The sequence below is a fragment of the Neoarius graeffei genome, chromosome 13 (assembly GCF_027579695.1).
Source record: "Neoarius graeffei isolate fNeoGra1 chromosome 13, fNeoGra1.pri, whole genome shotgun sequence".
Taxonomy (NCBI): Eukaryota; Metazoa; Chordata; class Actinopteri; order Siluriformes; family Ariidae; genus Neoarius; species Neoarius graeffei.
This window is the reverse complement of record NC_083581.1, coordinates 72,261,730-72,277,953: the sequence shown is the minus strand read 5'-3', so window position 1 is coordinate 72,277,953 and position 16,224 is coordinate 72,261,730. Positions and strand designations below refer to the sequence as shown.

The following is a 16,224-nucleotide window of genomic DNA, read 5'->3' as shown; positions in this document are numbered from 1 at the left end:
GGCAGCATCATGTTTTGGGGTTGTTTTTCTTCAGCTGGAACAGGGGCTTTAGTCAAGGTGGAGGGAATTATGAACAGTTCGAAATACCACTCAATTTTGGCCCAAAACCTTCAGGTGTCTGCTAGAAAGCTGAAGATGAAGAGGAATTTCATCTTTCAGCATGACAATGACCCCAAAAACGTTTTGGAACGGCCCAGCCAGAGCCCAGACCTAAATCCAATTGAAGATCTGTGGGGTGACCTGAAGAGGGCTGTGCACAAGAGATGCCCTCGCAATCTGACAGATCTGGAGCGCTTTTGCAAGGAAGAGTGGGCAAATATTGCCAAGTCTAGATGTGGCAGGCTGATAGACTCTGCTCCAAAAAGACTGAATGCTGTAATTAAATCAAAAGGTGCTTCAACAAAGTATTAGTTTAAGGGTGTGCACACTTATGCAACCAGTTTATTGTATGGTTTTTTTTTTATTTTTTTAATGTTTTTCCCCCGAACAGATTTATTTGTTTTTCATTTGAATTGTACAGGTTATAGGTCACAGTAAAGGTGGGAAAAGTTTTGAAATTATTTATCATGGTCTCATTTTTTTTACATCAGAAAAACCGATCATTTTAACGGGGTGTGTACACTTTTTATATCCACTGTAGCTGCTGTTGAAGGAAAAACTGTGCATTTATTGGAATATAAATAAGGAATATGTTACAGTTTATGTCCAATTTTTCTGATCAAATTGTGGTTTTGACGATTCAAACATCTTTGGAACACATGAAATTTCTTTGTCTCTTTTTATTGTGTGTGCAATACTTGCGCACTTAATTGTAACTCTTTGGCTTTTTGAGTTGCTGCCATTTTTGTTCAAGCATGTTCAGGGATGGGCAGATGTACAGTACACTGGGGCAGTTTGACCTTTGCGTTGTCGTTTCTGCTCCATGGAGCTGTGTGTGGTGCTACAAGCTGTGTGTGGCTGATGAAGATATGCCTGCTGCCCAGCAGATGGGGATGTTGGAGAGGCTGGAAGGACAGACTGACCTCTCTAGGACAATGCTGAAAGAACACTGCAGTGTCGGCGCATTACCCAATGGAATTTATAAGAATTTCATGACCTGGGTTTTTTTAATGGACAAGACAGCACACCTGGATGTTGTCTCGAGGATTGCAGCAGTTGCAGTCCAATAAAATATTCCCAAGACCATGAAATATAAGAAGCATAGCTTGTGCAAGGCACTTTTAGATAGTGAAATGCAAACACGGGCCCTTTGAGAGCTTAAGATTTTATCTTTATCCTCTTATAAACTCTCAGACGGTCCATCAACTGGTTCCTGGTTGAATAATTGTTTAAACCAAACTGTCAAGCTGTGGGTCATGACAGCCTTCTTTTTCTTCATGTGTACATCAGCCTCTTCTTACAGACATCCCCCGACACCCCTTCATTCCACCCCATCTCCGTTTGTCTGCAGAGTAAAAACATGGTGGTACGTGTCCAGCATAGCTAGATATTTTTACAGTGAGAAAAATAACGTTGTTCTTCAAAAACCTGAATGAGAAGTCAACCAGAACTTGAAGCGCTAATCCATAATGGAGTAATTTGTTAATGGTGAACGGAATGAAGCTGGACACATAATTAGCAAAGCTGCTCTTGGACTGGCATGCAAATGCAGTATGCGTACCATAAAGCATGGCCGGCTTTATATAACTAATCAATTCCATATATATTGTTTTTATTACAAAGAAAAAGAGGACAGCAATGGCAATTTTGACTATCCTGATAAATCAGCATGAGCCGAATTTCATGAGTTTGTAGAGTTACAACTTGGCTTTTACGCAGCTGAATGCTTATCATGTAGCGTACTATGCTAACTATGCTAACAATGCTAATACTGGAGCTTAAAGCTTATGAGAGCATATTACAAAGAAAAACAAGACGGCAAAGGCATTCTTGACCATTCTCATAAATCAGCATGAGCCAAGTTCATGCTTAGTCTTAGCTAATGCTTTAGAGTTAGCATGCTACCTAAAGTTTAGGTAGCATGCTAACTCTAGTAGGCTAACTTACTAGATTGTAGGTTCTTTGTGTACATGGGCATGCATGAGCTTTGTGTATAATGGGCAGAAATGGGGGCTCAAGGAATAAATAAATAAATAAATAAATAAATAACCCTCAAATCTTATTCAGTTCCACTTATTTACTGTTGCCAAATCTTGCCTACTGCACCTTTAACCACATAATTTGCCTATTACTTTTACTGCACCTACTAGCCGTGTAATGATTCACCCAATTCACGATTTGATTGAGTTCACGTTCAATTTTCCCATGATATTTTTGTAAAAAAAATAAATAAATAATGAGGAAAATTTTATTACCAAAAAAATGAAGAAAATTTAAATGAAGAATGTCATTTAAGTTTTAAATGAAAAATTTAAATCAAAATTTACATTTCATTCATTTATTTAAATGAAGAAAATTGTATTACCAAAATAATTTCACATTTACTTTCTTATTCTTTCTCAACTTAAATATTCCTTTTGTTAAATATAAAAAAATCATTTTTTTCATTTTTTAATAACCAGTAATAATTATTTAAAGGTCTCATTGCATCGTTTTTTCATTAATTGTGCGGTGGTCTCTAGTATGAATGAATGCCCTGTGAACCGATTTTGGTGAAAAAAAATGCTGTGGTTCTCCTGTTTCAGGCTGTTCTAGTTTGGTGGAGGAGTGGGTGGCGGGAGAACGACAGGATTTCAGCTCTTACTCATTAATATTCATGACATGTAAACGTGTTGGGCGGCACGGTGGTGTAGTGGTTAGCGCTGTCGCCTCACAGCAAGAAGGTCCTGGGTTCGAGCCCCGGGGCCGGCGAGGGCCTTTCTGTGTGGAGTTTGCATGTTCTCCCCGTGTCCGCGTGGGTTTCCTCCGGGTGCTCCGGTTTCCCCCACAGTCCAAAGACATGCAGGTTAGGTTAACTGGTGACTCTAAATTGAGCGTAGGTGTGAATGTGAGTGTGAATGGTTGTCTGTGTCTATGTGTCAGCCCTGTGATGACCTGGCGACTTGTCCAGGGTGTACCCCGCCTTTCGCCCGTAGTCAGCTGGGATAGGCTCCAGCTTGCCTGCGACCCTGTAGAAGGATAAAGCGGCTAGAGATAATGAGATGAGATGAGATGTAAACATGTTACCTCTGATTGGCTAACAGCACTGACCTCCAGTGGGTCAGAACAAGTGGATGTGGGTGTCTTTGTAAAAACTGTTTTGATTGGCTATTATGGTCTCGACATCGATGTTTTGACCAATAACAATGTAGATAACACGAATTTTACATCACATTCAACGAGATTTAAACGAGACTAAAGTTGGCGACTTACAAATAATGTGTAAACATCGTTGGAGTTAATAAAGTTTGAACGGCATGAAGGAACATACCCCAACCCCCCGAAATTAATTTAAAAAAAATTCTCAACGGATTTGGCATAATATAAAAAGGTCGTTTTTTACTCAGAAAAAGCGGAAATCCGCCGAAAGCGGAAAACTCTCATCCCTGCCTAGCTTGTGACCATGTCATGCATGCTAACGTGGAGAATATGAACATGTTATTTTGTAATAAAACCTTCGAACAAAAAGTTCATGTTTTACTTACAGCTTGTGAGCTGGTGGTCGATCGTCTTGACGGTACAGATCCAGGTATTAAAAACAACCTCGAAGCAAAACCACCACTGAAGGCACCGAAGTTTGAAAAGTCACTGTGGTTGAAATGATCAGAACACAGTACTAACGTTGCATTATACTTCGCTGGTGGCGTTCCAAAGATAAATTCCAACCATTTCTTCTTCACGTCTTCTATCTTGGGCAAGAAATGCAACTTGATGTGTTACTGCCACAAATAACACAGGCACGAACTTGTTCAGACATGTTTTCAACTTGCTGTTAGGTCCTCTTCGTTAGCTACTGACGAGATGGGCTCTGCTATCTCTCCTCGCACTTAAATCCGAACTTTCTTCCCGTAGGCGGTCGGGTCGCAAGCCAAGGTGGGCGAGGCCATGAATGCTAATTTTCGAAGTGACGTAAGTTCGTAGGGCTTTTTCAGATTCACTCGTTTTTCCGACTATTTTCTTTCATAAGCTAATACAGGAGTAGAATTACATTTTCACATGCAGCATGCATATGCAACTCGGAGTGAACTATGGTATTTCAAAAAGAACCAGTATTAAACGTTTTTGGTGGAAGGGCACCTTTAAAACAATTTAAAGGTTGGAGTAAAATATAATAGCCTATTAACTAAAATATTCCTTGTATTTAAAAAAAATACAAATAGGCCTTTTCATCATAAACATTTGTGAAGATTTGTGAAGGTTGTTATCAGGCTTGAATATAAAACAATGATCTCCATTTTTCTTCTCTTTTCTTTAGTTTTCAACAGTCTGTAAAAAGAGCACTCCGATTTCTTGTTAAATCTATTTGTACAGTCAATCGCACAACCACTCTTTCCTATTTTAGATCTGCTTTTGTGTGTTTTCACAACATTAGAGCTGTGTTACTTCCACCTACGGTGACATCGTGCTCATTCCCTCTAATTAACAGTTATTTCATGAAATCGAGTCATACATGGCTTATAGCCGACTCGGCACATATGTACGACAAGATTGAGTGGAATAATTGATTTATTCTATCCACATTCACTGGATTTTGAGAAACTGAACGTTTTTATTTTCATTTTTGGCAAATTCGATAAATAAAACTTTATACAAAACGTCCAACAAAATCATTTCTGCTTAGAATGTAAACAAACTGGCGATATTACAGGAGCAATTTGTGAAAAATGCTATAATAATAATAATTCTTGAAAAATAAAAAAAGATATGTTTTTACCATCAAATACTTTTATTCCATATTTTGTTGTTTTTCTTTTGTATTTTTTGTGGTTTTGTTTTCGAGTAGTTTTTATTTCATCCTTGGTTGGTTCAATAAAGCACTCCTACTGTTTTATACTGTATACCTCCATCACGGTACATGAACTGATATCCTAATAGTAGAGTAGCCAATCAGAGTGCGCAATTACTCATATCCAGTGAATGTGGATAGAATAATATACATTATGCTAACTAAATAATGCAATTACAACAATAATCATGATTTTATTTCATCAATTCAAATCAGCATAAAATTGTATCATGATTTATCATCACATGATACATCATTACATGCCTATAGTAGCTACTGGTAACTTCATAGTAGTTACTAAATATATGCTTTAAAGCTAGACGGCCTTTTGATTTCATAAAATCAGTGAAATTTAATTCCCTGTGAAATTTGGTCATTGTGATATATGTTTATTTCTGTAATATCTCAAAAAAAAACAAACAAACAGCCCATTCTGTGGCTGGGAAGTTATTTAATTTGAGGGGATTCCCGAGCAAATAATGTGCATGAAATCTCTCGCTTTGCGCAGTCAAGCAGACAGAGGAAGTTCGTGTGTGTGTGCATGCGCAGGTTTACCTTTTTCTTCTTCTTTTGGGTTTTACAGCAGCTGGCATCCACAGTGTTGCATTACTGCCATCTACAGGTTTACCTTTGAGCGTGCACTGACAGTTCCATCATTCTGTCGCTAAACGAACAGCTGATCACACCGAGGTGCTCGCTGACCGCCGATATTTATTAGTTTGGTCCTGCGTTTCCTTTCCTTCGTATATAACATAACGTCTTTTCTTCTCGTTTTCTTTCCGTTACTGTAGTCGGTCTTTCACATTTCATTCACACACTCACGTCCTCCATTTTTCTCTCCTGTTTCAAATTTGTCTTCCACAATGCCTTGCGCGAATGGGGAAAGCCCACCACGTGATGCATGACGCAGTATCTTGTATTGCGTCATGGTGAAGCAGGAAAAAATAGCGGAGAATTTAGGGCCACGTGGAGATAAATTCATTAATTGTTCTATTTAAAAAAAAAACTAATACAATTGGAAGTCTGTGATTCGAATTCAGCAGCTTTCAGTCCACGAAGCAAAAATAATTGGGTGTTGGGGAAAATTCTTTTTATGACCTACACTTGAAAAATCTGAAAGGCAGCCTACCTTTAAGCTGAATAAATGAATAATAAATTGACATCTTTTTTTTGTCACAGATATAGACATACAGCTGTAATAGCACCATGACATTAAAAAACAGTGTTATGTCTACTAAAAAGTGAGCTACATGAAATATTTAGTTCTTGTGTCCTTTCTGGCTTGTGGACAGGGAAGGAATCTATAAACAGCTGTCAAGAAATTTCTGTGTTTGGCGCCCGCTTGATGGCGCCCCCCCGAAAAGAAACAGGCTGTCCTTTCAGAGGTTCTCCTGTAAATCTTATACAGGTCAAATGAATTATGCTGACATACAAAACATCCTGCTGGAGCCATTCTGGTTGAGTTCGCATTCGTCTCCACAGCGCACAAACCAACATTAACAGCTTTTTCCATAGTTATACACTTTTATTTAAATCAGATATGGTCAAGTGAGCTTTAATGTGACTTTAATGTGATTTGCCATATACCTGCATCTCTGAATGGAAGTGCTCATGGGTGGTGACATGCCGGTACAGGATAATTTAACCCAGCTGGCTGTAGCTCGAGGGTTTATGAATGTCTGGCATATGGTTGCTCTGCAGAATCAGAAATTTCCTCTCAAAGTCAGTGAATTATGAAGGCTGTATGTTGACTTGTTGCTGTTCACCTGCTACATGTTCTACAAATCAGGGTTTCTGCAGCATCTCAAGAACACATGGCTCAAATATTCCACATTAACACCTACTTCCGTTCCAGACTGACTTCGAAGTGAAGACTGTTTTCCCTTTAAATGAATCCCCTCACAATTTCATCATAGTTTACAATCATTTTATGGTTTGATACTACCATGATTTGGCTGTCATGCTCAAAGTTAACTATGATTCACATATACCCACGGTGGCATGGTGGTGTAATGGTTAGCACCGTCACCTCACAGCAAGAAAGCTCTGGGTTTGAGCTCAGTGGCTGATGGGGTCTTTCTGTGTGGAGTTTGCATGTTCTCCCCGTGTCTGTGTGGGTTTCCTCTGGGTGCTCCGGTTTCCCCCAAAGACATGCGGTTAGGTTAACATGGGGCAGCCTTGGCCTGAAGTGTCCTTGAGTAAGGCACCTAACCCCCAACTACTCCCTGGGTGTTGTAGCATAGCTGCCCACTGCTCTGGGTATGTGTGTGTGCTCATTGCTCACTTTTGTGTGTTCACTGCTTCAGATGGGTTAAATGCAGATTTAAATTTCACTGTGCTTGAGTGTGCATGTGACAAATAAAGACTTCTTCTTCTTAACACATTAACATTTCATGCGTAAAGTTTTGTGCTCAGGCAAACAAAATCAGGCTTCAAAATCAAGGCATGCAGAATCCTCTAAATTCTTTATTCTAGAGAGACGACACAGACTTTCAATATTTTGAAAATACCTACATTACTGTACCACGTTTCCACGTGAAGGCGTGGAAATTGAGAAGTTTCACGAGCCCGAATTTGCGCATGAAGTGAGCAGGAAGACTCATCTCATCTCATTATCTCTAGCCGCTTTATCCTGTTCTACAGGGTCGCAGGCAGGCTGGAGCCTATCCCAGCTGACTACGGGCGAAAGGCGGGGTACACCCTGGACAAGTCGCCAGGTCATCACAGGGCTGACACATAGACACAGACAACCATTCACACTCACATTCAGACCTACGGTCAATTTAGAGTCACCAGTTAACCTAACCTGCATGTCTTTGGACTGTGGGGGAAACCAGAGCACCCAGAGGAAACCCACGCGGACACGGGGAGAACATGCAAACTCCACACAGAAAGGCCCTCGCTGGCCACGGGGCTCGAACCCGGACCTTCTTGCTGTGAGGCGACAGTGCTAACCACTACACCACTGTGCCGCCGCAGTAAGACTCATGAACATTTTTTTCTACGAGACTGAGTTGGTTATATCAAAGCTCTGTGTAACTGAATTCTCAATTTTGATTGGTCAGAAGGTGTTGATTCATTTTCTATGATAACAGCTCTCATAGCTCTGACAGTAGTAGGCAAATCCCAGGTTTAAATTAATGTCCTTGTTCTACATTATTGTTTCTGGAGGACTGACTCCTACAGGGAGAGTATGGAAAATGCTCAATAGAAACAGATTCTAAACATGCTTAATCCTTAATATGATGAAATTTTCTGTAAGGAGATATTTATGGGGGCGGCACGGTGGTGTAGTGGTTAGCGCTGTCGCCTCACAGCAAGAAGGTCCTGGGTTCGAGCCCCGGGGCCGGCGAGGGCCTTTCTGTGTGGAGTTTGCATGTTCTCCCTGTGTCCACATGGGTTTCCTCTGGGTGCTCCGGTTTCCCCACAGTCCAAAGACATGCAGGTTAGGTTAACTGGTGACTCTAAATTGACCGTAGGTGTGAATGTGAGTGTGAATGGTTGTCTGTGTCTATGTGTCAGCCCTGTGATGACCTGGCGACTTGTCCAGGGTGTACCCCGCCTTTCGCCCGTAGTCAGCTGGGATAGGCTCCAGCTTGCCTGCGACCCTGTAGAAGGATAAAGCGGCTAGAGATAATGAGATGAGATATTTATGGAAGGAGTCTCCAGTGTCATGGTCCAAGGTATAGTTGTAAGTTTTATGACATGGTCCTGGTATAAGCGCTGATCCTCTCCCGCTTGGACTACTGTACGTCTCACCTTGCTAGCCTTCCAGCTTCTGCCATCAGATCCCTGCAGCTCATCCAGAATGCCACAACTTGCTTGGTCTACAACCTCCCTCGTTCTTCCTATGTCACCCCTCTGCTTGCTGACCCGCACTGGCTACCTATCGCAGCTCGTATCAAATTTAAGACATTGGTGCTACCTTACCAGGCTCTCAAGGGGTTAGGGCCAGCATACCTCCAGAGTCTGTTCCGCCTCCTGCACACCAGCCAGATCCCTATGCTCCACTACTACTGGTCGCCTGGCCCCTCCTCCTCTTCACTCCTGCCCAGCCTGCTCAAGACTGCTGTCTGTCCTGGTTCCCCATTGGTGGAATGACCTTCCCACTGAGATCAGAACTGCCGACTCCCTGACCATCTTCAAGTGCAGAATGAAGACTCACCCCTTCAGGCTGCACCTCTCCCGTGTCAGTGTTGTAGTCGAGTCACTAAACCTCGAGTCCAAGTTCAGTCTCGAGTCCCCAGCGTTCAAGTCTGAGTCAAGTCCGAGTCATTAAAGAAAATTTCGAGTCGAGTTCGAGTCCACTATCGATCCAAGTCAAGTCCGTGCCAAGTCCGAGAACAAGACTCCAACTGCACCATTTGATGGTGGCTGTTGCTGCCTTTATGTGAAAGCGTCTCTGCTACTGTGTTGGACTAACATTGCTGCTCGACTGCCCCATTTTAGTTAACAGGCTACAGATAAAAAGCTTGTTCATCGCTCAGCAAGCCCTGCCCACTATCAACAGGGCAAGTAACAACATGAGAGACGGTTAACACTAGCTAGTTCATCGCTCAGCAAACAAGCCCCGCTATCAACAGAGCAACGAGCATAGCGTGTCACTTCCTTCTCTGGGTGGAGTCTTACCAAATGACGATTGAAGTTCGAGGTTGTCCCCGTCGTCTCCTCGATAGTTCTTCTACATATGGAACACACTGCAGTGCATTTTTTCCCACTGCACGAGAAGTCTGTATAAGCAAAGCGGACAATCCTAGGGGCGTCTCTCCAGGCATTTTAGCGCCATGAACGTTAGTTTGTTCCTGAATATGACGTATGAACAGATGAATGTGCATTCTCTTGCATGAAACTAGTATAAAAATTAATGTAGATATAAATAAAAATATCTGTGATGACCTGGCGACTTGTCCAGGGTGTACCCCGCCTTTCGCCCGTAGTCAGCTGGGATAGGCTCCAGCTTGCCTGCGACCCTGTAGAAGGATAAAGCGGCTAGAGATAATGAGATGAGATAAATAAAAATATCTTATGCCAAATTATTTTGGCATGTTACAAAAAAATAAAGAAAAAATCAGAGTCCTCGTGTGCAATTTACGAGTCCGAATGCAGTTAATTCACGAGTCCAAGTCTGAGTCATCAGTGCTCAAGTCCAAGTCAAGTCACGAGTCCTTAAAATTAGGACACGAGTCCGACTCAAATACTACAAACCTGCCCTGCTTATCGGTCTAGACCATTCCAGGTTGTGTACTGTCGAGCTTGGGGTTAGCCGTTTTGAGTTCTCTAGTTAGTTGTCCTTTATATGGTTGGTTTGTTTCCTTGGCTGTTTGAATGTTGATACTTCAGCAGAATATTACACTAATTTTTGCTGTCACTTGTTCAGTTGGCACTACAGCGTTCTTGTCTAGAAGTTCAGCACTTTGTGTACCTGGCTTTTGCACTCGTTGTACGTCGCTCTGGATAACCGCGTCTGCTAAATGCCATGTAATGTAATGCAATGTAACATGGCGAAGTCTTTCAGACAGCGGGCTTTATGTGAGGGATTTTTTTATCTTGTTAACTTCAAAAGAGACAAAAAAGGTGGCTGGTGAACGAATCATTGTTTTTAGCTTCGTAATTATTGAAGAAGGGCGGCATGGTGGTGTAGTGGTTAGCGCTGTCGCCTCACAGCAAGAAGGTCCGGGTTCGAGCCCCGTGGCCGGCGAGGGCCTTTCTGTGCGGAGTTTGCATGTTCTCCCCGTGTCCGCATGGGTTTCCTCCGGGTGCTCCGGTTTCCCCCACAGTCCAAAGACATGCAGGTTAGGTTAACTGGTGACTCTAAATTGACTGTAGGTGTGAATGGTTGTCTGTGTCTATGGTGGGGTTTACATTAGATCGTATCAGCGGATCATCAGATTAACGTTTTTAAAACGATTAGCGTACACACAGCAACGCCAATACACGATTCGCGTGCACACAGCAACACCAATACACGGATACGCTCGGCTCCGCAGGCATCCTGCGCTCCAAATCACTCCGCCCTGAACAGTGAGTGCCCTCTGGAGGGTGCGCACTCCGGCCCTGCGCAGCTCACAGAGCGTGCGAGTGGAGTGCACGAGCAGTGATTTGGGACTGAGCCGCTGTGTGTGTGATCTCAGTGCATGTCGGGCATGCGCGTCACTTACCACTTGCAAGTGGAAGGATGGCAAGCCTAAAGACAATCATAACTACACAATGGGCAGTATTTGCATCAGTATTTGCAGTATTTTCATACTTTTATACTCTTTAATGAAAGGTGATACAAGGTCGCCCGTAGTCAGCTGGGATAGGCTCCAGCTTGCCTGCGACCCTGTAGAAGGATAAAGCGGCTAGAGATAATGAGATGAGATGAGATGAGATGATATAAGACGGAAGTCCGGGCCGTTTTTCAGCAGGCGCGTCACATGACCAACGCCAGCGAATCAGGAAGGTGGATGTCACAGTGACGTTGTCCAATGACGACGCCAGCTAGAGCTCAGCACAGCGTATCCGCGTATTCTCAATGTTTACACAGCACCGGACCAGACACGATCTGGATTGAATACGTGGACCCTGGCGAATTCCCGTTTCCCGGCGTTTCCAGGCGTTTTAATGTAAACGGACAGTGCATCCGCGAAGAAAACGAGACAGATACGGTCTAATGTAAACTTGGCCTATGTGTCAGCCCTGTGATGACCTGGCGACTTGTCCAGGGTGTACCCCGCCTTTCGCCCGTAGTCAGCTGGGATAGGCTCCAGCTTGCCTGCGACCCTGTAGAAGGATAAAGCGGCTACAGATAATGAGATGAGATGAGACTTCAGGACTTAAGCATTAATGAAGGCACTGTATTGTAAGGTGTTCCAAGAGCTTGCTTTGCTGAAATTCCCTCACATTAAACCGAATTGTAAATAGATCAAGCGTATGATGTGTTGTTCTTTAACGACTTCAACAGCACACCCTGCCGTGTTCATTTTCTTTCATCAAACTCATAAGATGACCATATTTTTATTCTGCTTTACATTAACTATGCTGATTACTTGTTTACCTCATGAAAATGACATTTCTGGCAAAGAATAAGATTCAACCATAAAGCTTTACGGTCTTCGCATGTTCCTGGGGTTGAGGCGGAGTCGCAGCTGCTTGAGAGCTCTTTGAGTTGAGGATGTACTGTATTTAGTGTGTGAGTTTGAGTCTCTTTGGGGGAAGGGTGAATCCGGCAAGCTGTGGGGAGTCGAACGCTGATTTGGAGGGGGCGTAGAGGAAAGACGGACACTCTGGGAGAGGAGAGAGAAAACAGGGTGACAAGAGGGGAAAGGAGAGAGGGAGGAAGAGTGCATGACTCTTAACTCCTCTGCATCTGGACAGTTTGAGTGAGTATGTGTGTGTGTATGTGTGTTGTGTGAGAGAGAGAGAGAGAGAGAGAGAGAGATGGAAGGAAGGAAGTTGGTCAGTGAAAGAGAAACATAAAAAGAACATTGAGCAAGGCTCTTAATAAGTGAGAGAGTGAGGAAGTGGGAGAAGAAATTAAGAGAGAGAGAGAGAGAGAGAGAGAGAACTACTGACATATCATAACTACTGCTCAGAGCGTGGACAGAAGACAAGAAGAAGAGGACAAACAGACTCATGAAATGATCTAAACACTGAAGGGTGTGTGTAGCGCTTGGGTCGCTGTATGTGAGAACAAGTGAGTGTTGGAGAATCAGGTGGATTGCTTCTGGATAAGTGATTAACTCCCTTCACACACCCCTTCCTGCAAGGTAACACACACAAACATCCACGTGTGTGTGTGCTCTGACAGGGAGACGGATGTGGCTGTGTGTGCCGAGGACAGAAAGGTGAGTGTCCTGGGTGGAAAGAGGTGTTTTTATTTCTGTATTGATATAGTTGGGATATACCTTCGGGACAATTAGTGCATGTTGGATTTCTTTAGAGAAATATACATTTACCAGAGAGAGAGAGAGAGAGAGAGAGAGAGAGCACTGACGGGGTTTCACTTGTCTCTTGTGTGTGGAATGTGTGTTTATATGAGCCACATGCCATCATTTAACATCGGTTTTGTCCGAGTCCAAATCGGCTAAACTTGGAGTTGAAGTGTGTGTGTGATGTTTTATTGCCTAATAGACTAGAACGTGTTTTCTCCCCATACATGGGGACATAGCAGACTGTGTCCGGCTTACTGTCTTACTGTCTTAACAGCCCAGATCTTAAATGTCCTGCTGCCCTGCCCATTGGGTCACCGTGCTGGTGTGTACAGTGTGGACACCGATTAAGAGCCACAAAAACAATGAGTTATTATATTAATATAGTCAAGAAGTTTGAGTCTGCCTCCAAGAGCTGTTTCATCTCCTGCATGTTTACAGGGACGGAAAAATACCTGAGTATCTGCACTTCGTTCCTGTACTTACAGAATGAGGACTGCGGGATAGAGAAAATCACTTCTCTCACCCCTAATGAGAACGGCAGTATTATTTTACCGCTCGCTTTATTATGTTAAGATTTGTATAACAATGATCTTGTATTCGTATATGTTTTAAAATCCTTAAATGGAAATAGAAATGCTCAGCTAATTCAGTTTTGTTAAATTGCCATATGAGTGTCAAATCACCGAGTCAAAATCGTTAACAATGAAGGAAGTAAAGTTTTTTCATATTCGGTATGATTAATGACAAAATAAAAATATTCTCAGTATCCTGTAAAGGGCTCCGATACAGAAGGTCTTGTTAATCCGTTATTCGCCTCGTATTATTCAGTCATTATTATGAATTATTCACTTACTACAGTAAAATGAATAGAGTACTCATGTCGTTATGAGAATGAGGAGTGGTCGTTTGTAAGATGGGTTCTGAGGGCATTAACTGTCAAAATTAATATCTTACATCTGCCATAGCAGTCTATGTAAGGTATTAGCGTTGCTTTAGCCAAGAGTGGGCTGTTATTTTAGCAAAATCATTCCTTTTGATTTATACCACATGGCCCGATGTCTCTGTCCTTTTACACTGAGTAAAAATGATGTGAAATATGTAGGAGTAAAAGGCCCCAGGCTCCATTTAGAGATATTTTTGTTCTGATTCTCAAGACTCTGAGGGGTGACTCGCCAGAATTCGGGCTGGAGCAACAGTTTGACATTTCGAAATCTGATTACTGTTAATTCATCATGTGGTGCTTTTAAAGTACTTTGAGTGGGCTTTAAAAAGCTTCAGCACACGAGAATTAATCTAGGGTCAATGAGAGAATTAATCTGGGGACAAAGTGAGACTCAGGGTGGTCGATATGAAAAAAAAACATGATCACAATTCTTCAAAACATCTTCATGATACACTGTATCACAATATATCATTCGCTGAGGTTTTGCACCAACAAGGACCAGTGTAGGTTCAGGGATTTTTGTCAAGCATTTATAAAATTTTAAGCAATGCATGAAGAAAAGCAGAGAACAATGAAACAACTGGTACATAAACAGTTTTTAATATCTAGTTTGGACACCTGATTATACAGGGCTCGACATTAATGGTAGTCCGACTGTCCGTGACAACCAAATGTTTGTTGTTTTCCGTTTCCAGTTGAGAGTACTCTGTGTGCATTTTGGCTGCTGCTTCTCCCCGGAGGTTTTTCTTTTTCTTTTTTCCCTTTGTTTTTCTTTTTGTGTTTGTATGGTTTGATGTTTGTTCTTTCTTTGAATGTTTTGTCTGCCAGTTGTGGTGTAGCTCCAGACCCAGTTTTGAGCATCAGTTTCCTTCAGGCCTTGGGCCGCCATGGGTGATGCCTGTGCTCCTCGCTATGGACTGCAGCGAGTTCGTTGCTCTTTTTAACATCGTGGTTGTCCAGCGCTCTGTGTGGCGGTGCTTTTGTGCTTGGCTCGGTGTTCCGAGCGATGTTGCCTGGTGACGTTGTGGTGACTGTGCGGGTGGTGTGGGACATACCTTTGTGCGCCTTGTGGTGGCACTGTGGGCGGCTACACCATTGGAATTACATCCTGACCCTCTTTTGGTGGACTATTTATTTATTTATTTATTTATTTATTTATTGTAATTGTAAAGCGACCTTTGGTGTGAGAAAGGCACTATGTAAGTTTAACTTATTATTATTATTATTATTATTATTATTATTATTATTATTAAGTCAAATCTGCATTTGCCTGTCCAACAGGACGAGTTGAATATTTGTTGAAAATCATCATTTTTATAGTAATTATTCAAGAGTTACATCAATAAAGTTCCAACAAAATTAGTTTGATCCACTCAGTGATCCGGCCGTATTACCGTTTACGAAATTCCCAGGAAGCCGAGTACAGCAGGTGTGTGTGTAAAAAATAACCACGTCATCATATCTAATTATAGATTATTAGACTTTGAATTTATCAAACTCTGAGAAATGGTGATCAAACACCTCACTAAAATAAATATCTGTGGTGAATCTTCATTTCATTTCGTTTGGACATCCGTTGTATTTTTCTTTTGTATGGTTCACATTAACCATCACAAATGTCATAAAATAATTTGCAGGAAATTTACGACAGTGTTAACTCACTTACGGTTTGTTTTCTGTCACCCTTATCATGTCCAACTTGTTTTCTTTCGGTTTCATTTCGTCGAAGGAAAGTGAACAAGACGAAAATCCTAACTCTTAAAACCGTAGATAAGGTAATGGGTTATAACAACACATACACCATAATGGGGCATTGGATAGTTTTTGTTTATTGTTACAGTTAAAGTTTGAGCTTTATTGAAAAAGTATAAATCATTAAAGCATAATGATTATCATAACTGTACCTGCTTTTTGATAAACTTTGTTAATCACTTTCCTTTCATTGAATGAGTAAATACATAATAATAATGAAAAGGTTATGGTCAGGGCAAGTGAAATAAAAAGTGAATGTCAAGTCCTGTGATAATGATGACAGTAAAGGAAAAAGTATCATGATGTCAGTATATCACGATGTCAATATGATATATTGGCCAGCTCTACATTCCAGCATTGGTGTTTTACTGTACACGGCTCCGAAGACTGTAATCTGTTTCCTGAGCTGATTGGTGACTATTATATCCGTTTTGTTGCTGTGCTCCGGCTTGATGTGTTTGGCTTAACCATCTGACAGTAAATTCCTTGGAGATTCATGGCACCGCTGCTATAGTGACAAATCCAGCGTTTGTCTGCAGCACTGCTATAGACTTTGCATTATGTGGATGAGTTTAGGATGAGTACTGAGATAAAAGCAATGTGACAATGTTGGTCTGTTACTCTTCACATGGTGTTTACTTGCACCAGCATGCCTTGTTCTATGTCTTAACAACACTGAGTATTTACTTTTT

General features: G+C 41.9%; 1 protein-coding gene across 3 annotated transcripts in view; it reads left to right on the top strand.

Annotated features, from left to right (window-relative positions):
• Positions 1 to 16,224, top strand: part of znf385a (zinc finger protein 385A) — a 215,615-nt gene that overhangs the window by 127,264 nt on the left and 72,127 nt on the right. Inside the window, exon 1 of one of the 3 annotated variants that reach the window (XM_060938486.1) lies at positions 12,225 to 12,285. The exons of 1 other annotated variant lie outside the window; for it this stretch is intronic. The gene's annotated coding sequence lies outside the window, so the exon portion shown is untranslated. One more of the 3 variants, XM_060938485.1, reaches the window with a different exon arrangement.